The sequence below is a fragment of the Sciurus vulgaris genome, assembly GCF_902686455.1.
Source record: "Sciurus vulgaris genome assembly, chromosome: 9".
NCBI classification, from domain to species: domain Eukaryota; kingdom Metazoa; phylum Chordata; class Mammalia; order Rodentia; family Sciuridae; genus Sciurus; species Sciurus vulgaris.
Window position 1 is genome coordinate 114,770,330 of NC_136469.1, and position 8,058 is coordinate 114,778,387.

The 8,058-nt window shown below is 43.3% G+C and overlaps 1 pseudogene across 1 annotated transcript; it reads left to right on the forward strand.

Moving 5' to 3' along the window:
• The first annotated feature begins 522 nt into the window (after window positions 1-522).
• On the forward strand, window positions 523-1,030 carry LOC306669179 (small EDRK-rich factor 1-like; annotated as a pseudogene). The gene has a single exon. The product of its transcript is annotated as a small EDRK-rich factor 1-like (transcript).
• Window positions 1,031-8,058: the final 7,028 nt, after the last annotated feature.

The following is an 8,058-nucleotide window of genomic DNA, read 5'->3' on the forward strand; positions in this document are numbered from 1 at the left end:
ATTTTAATTAATCAATCCCCAATGCTTGGTATCCGTTATTTAAGACTAGCTCTTGGAAGTTGCCTTCTAGGCTTTACCACATTGGATGAATAGGTCTCGACCCACCACCCCAACTCCATTTTATTTTTCCCGGCCCTGTTTATTGAGTTCATAATATTTATCACAAATTATACTTACATATTTATTTGATTGTCTCCTTGATTATATTCTCCAGGAGGCAAGGGCTTTTTGTTTTGCTTACCAAGAAGACACAGAGTCCAATATAGCATGTAAAAATTATTATTTGTTTAATATTTATTGAAGGAATAAAGGGATTATACATATGAAAGTAAGATGACCTAGCATGGTACTCATCCTCCAGCATGGCCCCGATGGTCCCACCTTCTGATATTCATTTCTCTGTGCAGTTCCCTCCCACCCTGTACCAAGGCTGGTTTATGTGACCAGAAGAATGCAGCAGGAGAGATGCTATGTGACTTCTTAATTAGGTTATAAAAGACATCATTGCGGTACTGCGCGGAGGCGTTGCCCCGCGGAGGGCGGGCACGGGCTCAGCCTTCTTGATCTGCGGGTGGCGACGGTAGCTGAGCGTGCGAAGGAGCCGTTGCTTCTCTTAGTAGCTCTCTTCCAGGCTCCGTCCGGTGGTCGGCATGGCCCGTGGAAATCAGTGAGAACTTGCCCGCCAGAAAAATATGAAGAAAACCCAGGAAATTAGCAAGGGAAAAAGAAAAGAGGATAGCTTGACTACCTCTCAAAGAAAGCAGAGGGACTCTGAGATCATGCAACAAAAGCAGAAGGCAGCTAGTGAGAAGAAGTCTATGCAGACAACAGAGAAATGACAAATGGCCTTTTGGAAGACCTGGGTGCTACAGCCAACTGGGTGCATCATAAGCTCTAGGACCAAGATTTCTTAAGAGTGAATATTCATTACATATATTGTAACTTATCTTTATAAAACTGTCTATTTTAAACTTTACTTTTCAGCCTTAGTGTGATGTTTTAGGACTGTTCTTCAAAGAATAAAGCACTAACCATGCATGTGAAAAAAAAAAAAAAAAAAAAGACATCATTGCTTCCAATTTGGTGTTCTCTTTCATCCGTCACATGCCCTGGAGGTGGCCAGTTTGCATATAGAGAACTGCTCTCTGAAGAAGACTACTTGACAAGAATCTGGAGCATCCTGCCAGCAGCTACATGAATGATATTGGAAGTAGACCCTCCAGTCCTTTAGAGGACTGCAGCTTAACAGCAACCTCAAGAGAAGCTCCAGGACAGAACCACGAAGCTAAGCTACTCTCAGCAACTGCATCAGCCAATGCATCTTTGCCGTTTGAAACTGCTTATTTTAGAGTCATTTGTTACTCGGCACAAGATAACGAACACACCTGGTTTGAATACCCACATTGCCTGCTGCTGGTCATGTTACATAGACATACGACTTCATCTCTGGAAGCTGATTTTCTTTTTTACAAAATGGTATTAATATTTATTATCAGTGCTCTTGAAATATAGTCCCTGATATATAGTAACTTAATAAATAGTTATTTTAATTTTTACAATATCTATTACTAAATAAAGCGAACACTGAAGAACAAAGGGAGTTATAGGGCAGCTATAAAAAGCAAGCACAAAAATCTCAAAGAGAACAGCCACATTAGGCCAGCAAGTATAGGGTTGTTGATTCAACAGGTCCATGATGGGGCCTGAGCCTTTGCAGTTTTTAAAAAAATATTTTAAAAATATTTTTAAATACCTTTACCTTTTTATTACAATACTTTTTTTAAAATTTATTTATTTTTATGTGGTGCTGAGGATCAAACCAGTGCCTCATATGTGCTAGGCAAGCACCCTACCACTGAGCCCCAGCCCCAGCCCTGAGCCTTTGCATTTTTAACAAATTTCCAGAGTGACGCTGAAATTACCGATCTTGGGATCACATTTTTAGGACCACTTTTTTGGGACATCATAGTCTATGATAAATGAAAAATGATAGTGCTACAGAACCATTAGTGGTAATGTTTAGGCAAAATATGGAGTCCCACCACATCTAAGTTTTTATTGTGATATAAAAGGCCGTGTATGATATAGCCCCACTTTTTCACACTGTACTCCTTATACAGATGATCCCTGACTTACAAAGGTTCACTTACCATTTGTCAATTGTACAATGGTATGAAAATATTTAGTAGAAACAGTTCTTCAGATTTTGAATTTTGATCTTTTCCTGGGTTAGCGATGTGTTAGTCAGTTTTCTGTCACTGTGACAAATACCTGAGATAAATCAACTTGAAAGGAAGAGAGGTTTGTTTTGGCTCATAATTTCAGGGGTTCCAGTTTGGGTTGATTGTCCCATTGCTTTTTGGCTTATGGAGAGGCAGCTCATCATGGTGGGAGAGGAAGCCACTCACATCATGGTTGTTGGGAAACAGAGCAAGACACTGATATCCCACAACCCCATCATGCCCTTGGTTACTGATGACCTCCCTCTAGGCTCCACCTCTTAAAGGTTTCCACTGCCTCTCAATAGTACCAAAATGGGTGTTTTAGTCAGTTTTTTTGCTGCTGTGACCTAAAGACCCAACTAGAACAATTGTAGATGAGGAAAAGTTTATTTAAGTGCTCACAGTTTCAGAGGTCTTAGTCCATTAGAAGGCTTGCTCCATTCCTTGGGGCTCCAGGTGAGGCTGAGCATCAGCCTCTGGCAGAAGAGTGTAGCAGAAGGAAGCCACTCACATGATGATCAGGAAGCAGAGGCAGAGAAACTCCACTCTCAAGGTGTAAAATATATACCATAGCCACATCCCCAATGACCCACCGCCCCTAGCCACACCTTACCACTTCAGTTACCACTCAGTTAATCCTTATCAGGGGATTAGTTCACTGATTGGGTTAAGATTCTTATAACCCACTTATTTCTCCTCTGAACCTTCTTGCATTGTCTTATACATGAGCTTTTGGGGGATACCTCACATCCAAACCATAAAACTGGGGTTTTGAGGAACAATCAATATCCAAACAAACTACAGCCATCAGTATGTGGTATGGTACTGTTAAGGTTTGGATCTTAAATGTCTCCCAAAGGCCCACATGCTAAGGGCTTAGTCACAAGCCTGTGGCACTTATGGGAGGTGATGGAACTTGGGAGTATGGCCCCATCCTTTGGACCTGTGGCAGGCAGACATCATGGTAGGCAGTATGTGGTGGAGCAACATTTCCACCTCATGGAGGTTAGGCAGCAAAGAGAGGAAGGGGCTGGATGGGGCCTTAATATCTCCCTCAAGGGCATGCCCTCAGTGACCTGACCAATCCCCTTCCCTGTTTCTTCTAGGTGTCAGGTGGACTCTGTGGTCATTTCTCATAGGGACTTCCAGCTGTTTGGGATCTCAGGTTAGGAATGGACCTGATCCATCCCATCAGTGAGACCATGTGGACACTAAAATGAACAAAGAGACAAACCTGTGTGCTCAGATATTTAAAGTTGTGTTTGTTTTCCTCTGGACGGTTTGCTCATTAAAAGTCGAGCACTTTGCCAACGCTGGCTGCAGAGGAGGTGTGGACATTCTCTGCACACACAGTTGCTGGTGGTCTGGGCTGACTCACTCTCACACTCTCACCTCCCATGGCTCTGCCTTGGCGCCTGGTCTGGGGAAGTTGGCATTCTTGCAGTAATGTCGAGCTGCTGCCATGAGCCATAGGCAAAAACAACAGGAGTTTCTCCAGGGAATTCAGGAACAAGCCTCATGGTCTAGCTATTGGCTTTGAATGTTGTTTGCATGAGGTTTGGGGAAGGGTTTCTCCCAAAAAAGGAAACTTATGAGTCCTCTTGGTTGGGGATGCTCCAACTTCCATAGCACTGGAGTTGGGAATGTTTACACACATACATTTCATATTTTATCTGTCCTTTAGATAGGCATGTAGAACATTCCAACTATACTAACTTCTTTCACTTTTGCCCTTTATCTGTGTTACAGTCAGCCAGAGATACTGGTGCTCAGTAAGTGACTTTGGCATTGCTTACACACCTTGCTGTGCCAGGAATGAACTGGAGATGGTCTTGACAAGAAGCAGAGGTTGTGGGTGGGAGGCTTTGATAGCTCCCAGATGAGCTGCCTTGGGGGTTTTGTTAGGACAGCTCATCTTCTTCTAGAATGTTCCTGTGTTTGTGTGGGAGTTCAGTTAAATAACTTGTTATGCACCTACTCCATGCCAGGCACTCTTCCCAGTTAGGTGCTAGAGAAACTGAAATGCTCAGAACCTTATTGGGGCAGACACTTGAGGTTGTGTCCTCAAGATGGCCACTAATTCTCCCTACTCATTCCCTTGAGTCTGGGCTGGTACTGTCACTATCTTTGACCAATAAAATCTGGTGGAAGCAATGTTGTGTAACTTCCAAGGTTATCTTCCAAGAGATCTACAGCTTCTGCTTTTATCACTCTCAAAATCTTTTGGTAGTTGTGCTGGCCACCTTGTAAGGAACCCGACTTATAAGGAGACCACCATGCTGTGAGGAAGCCCAAAGAGCCAGGTGGAGTGAGGGAGTGAGAGGAACACCAAGGTCCTGCACATGTGAGCGAACCCTTCACAGACCTTGTATTTAGCCCAAAAGCTAACTGAGTGCAGCTAAGTGACCTCCCCTGATGCCATGTGATAAGAACTGACAGACCACGTCATGCCTACATTTTTGACCCATCGTATTGTTAATGAATCAAATGACTGTTGTTTTAACCCACTAAGTTTGGGGGTAGGTTGTTACATAGATGTGGACAGTGAAACACACACATATATTCTTAGATGATGACAGAGACATACAGGAGATACTGTAGGAGCATGGATGAGGGGTACCTGAGCAGTCTATGGCAAGGACAGCATGATCATAAAATGCTTCCACAGAAGGCTTACCTTGAGGGAATATCCCTTTGAAAGACTAGATGGATCCAGGCTTGGGAGAGCGTGAAGGTCATCTAGGGGCAGGGAATAAAAAAAGAAAACATGGACGTGATTACGCCAGGGACCCTCAAGCAGGTGTAAAGCAGAGAGTCATGAATAATTTTCACGGGTGGCCATAATATTAGTAATAGTAGGAATCCATAACACTTATTGAATAGTTACCATGTGACAGGTGCTGACCTAAGGTTTTATATTTACTTCCCTTTTTTAAGTCTTTTTACATTAGAAGAAAATGAGGCACAAAGAGATTTAGTAACCTGGTCAAGGGCATACCACTTGCTCAAGGGATTTGAACCCAGGCCAAAATCTAGAACTTTGTATGCCTTCTTTAAAGTCTTGGGGTTTGTTTGGTAGGTAGTGAGGAGTGACCCAGAGGTTTTAAGTAAGGGATGGCATGGTCACATTGAAAGATTGTGTAGTTTTATAATTCCTCCCACTTCAGTTATTTCTTTGCCTGTTGTCTGTTTCTCTATAGTGACCAGCAGTGAACTAGCCTGTGAACTTATCTTTGAGGGATACAAGGAAGGAGGGAGGTACCGGGGACATGAGCCACCCACAGCTTGTCGTGGGGCCGAGGGGAGGACAGAATACCCACAGAGAGATTGGATTGGTGGCCACCAAGAAAGGAAAGTGGGCCACATCCTTGACCTCATAGAGAAATGAGAATAGGAGCCAATGGGAACCTACCCATTCTAAGATCTTTTGAGATTAGGCACACATAGGCTCATGGGCTTTGCATTGCCTTTCTCTCTTTCTTTCTCCCCTTGTCCTTAAAGGCGATTTAGAATCAAAATATTAAAAACAGCTGCTGGGTTCCTAAAAGCAATTATTAAAGAAGAGAGCATTCCACAAAAAAGTCAGAACTGCCCAGCTGGCCATGGCCATTGCTCTCTGATGGGGTTTTCATGGGCAAGCCATGAAATAGCTGTTCTGCACATATACATTCTTGTTCTCTGTTTCCTGCCCTGACTAAATGTCCAGGGAAACCTGAGAAGACCCTGTGGAGTCTGAATCTATGTACAGACATGTCACACCCACATTTCATCACCTTTTGGGTAAGGGTGGAACAAAGAGGTCTAGGTTATGTTGAGAGCTAGGAGTTCTGGCCTCAGACTTAGCTTGATTGACAATGGTTCTGTATGATATGTCTGAAATTTTCTAGAGCATAAAGTCCTCATCTGTGCTATGAGGCTGTTGGATAGAGATTAATTTCACCACAAATAATAAAAATAACCATAACTAAGGTTTACTGAGTGGGTACCAAGCACTTTGTACACTTATTTATTTAATCCTCTCAAAAACCCAAGCTCGATGAAGCTTACAGAGTCTTCCCTTAATCCTATCCAAAGCTCCCTGTATTAGTTATCTATTGCTGTGTAACATATTATCTCAAAGTTCCATATATTAAAACAACAACAAAAATTTATAGTCTTACAGTTTCTGTGGATCAGAAATTCTGGAGCAGCTTGGCTGGATGGGTCTCATATAAGTTCGCTGAGGCTACAGTCATCCCAAACCTGGTCTGAGCTTCCAGGATCACTTTCAACACGGCAGGCCAGTATTGGCTCTTGACCAGAGGCCTTGTCATCACCATCTTACCATAAGAGTGTCCAGGAGGTTGCTTGAATGTTCTCACAGTGCAGCAGCTGCATCATACAGTGAGTGATCCGAGGGAGAGTAACATGGCAGATGCCGTTTGTTTTTGCAGTACTAGGGATTGAACCCAGGGTTATTCCAGCACTGAGTTATATCCCGAGCCCTTTTTAAAAATTTTTAAATTTTGTATCTTGAGACAGGGTCTCACTTAGTTGCCCAGGCTGGTCTCAAATTTGCTATTCTCCTGCCTCAGCCTCCTGAATCACTGGGATTACAGGCATGCACCATGGTGCCTAGTCAAAGCTGCATTATCTTTTATGACCTATCCTTAGAAGTCATACCCCACCATTTCCACAATATCCTTGGTTTCCTTGGTCAACCTGTTCAGTGTGGAGAGAAACAAACAAAGCCATGAATACCACAGGCGTATCTTGGGTGACTATCTTTGATGCTGCTAACCCCAACTTTCCCCTTTATTTTTATCATATTATTGTGTATGTCTTTTATCTAAAATTATCTCATATGCTCAATATGAAGATGAGATAGATGCTATCGTTATGCCAGTTTTAGACACAGGAGCAGAGGCTAAAGACATTAATTTGCCTGAAGTCACAGATAGCAAATGGTGGTGTTGGGAAAGCACTTATGCATAGGGACTGATACCAACAGTTTGCTCAGATGGCAGTCAGGGACTCCAGTGCTGCCGTTATGGAGGTGCAGTGATGTTTGGACACCGAGAGTGGGAGAGCAGGCAGCAAAAGGGTTGGGAGGATTCCTGGGCAATTGGGAAATACTAGGAGGAAGGGCATGAGTAAGTGTTCATGCGAATGAATGTGCATGTGTGTTTGAGATGGTTAAGTGTGTGTGTGTGTGTGTGTGTGTGTGTGTGTGTGTGTGTGTGTAGGGGATATGTGTGTGGGTATGACAGCTGGCTCCTTAAAGGGGAGGTAGTGTGTTCTAGACAGCTGTTTTGACACAGACCTGAGGATCATACTCTGACCTTAGTTTTATTGGCCTTTCCCTTCTTTGAAAACTTTGTCTCCAAGAAATAACCTAATTAAAATGACTAAGTAAATTTCCCTTTAAAATCCCCACAAGCAGTTTAAGTTGTTATTTGACAAGCAAACATATTGCTGAATTATACATGGATAACTTGATTATGTTTGTGGGAATTATCCATTTTCTGGATTATTTGCCAGAAAAACAAAAGCCCTGTCTTTTGGCCACCACTCTCCATTCTCTTTCCTGGTCTCCTGATGGAGGGGCCCTGGTATTCATCAAACACAATGGGTTCCCCTCAGAACAATGCCTCACCCACCCACTCTCTGGCCTGGGAGCTGGAAATTTGGGGGAGGCATGGAGGGAAATGGTTATGAAAGTGTCTCACTCTCCCTCCTCTGGGGCATTCTGGGTGCTGAGTTTTGGAATGAGGGGTGTTGTCTGTGTGGGAGGGATTTTCAGTCTCTGAGAGAGACCAGGGTAATTGAGATGCAGGAGGAGGGCCACCAAAGTAGC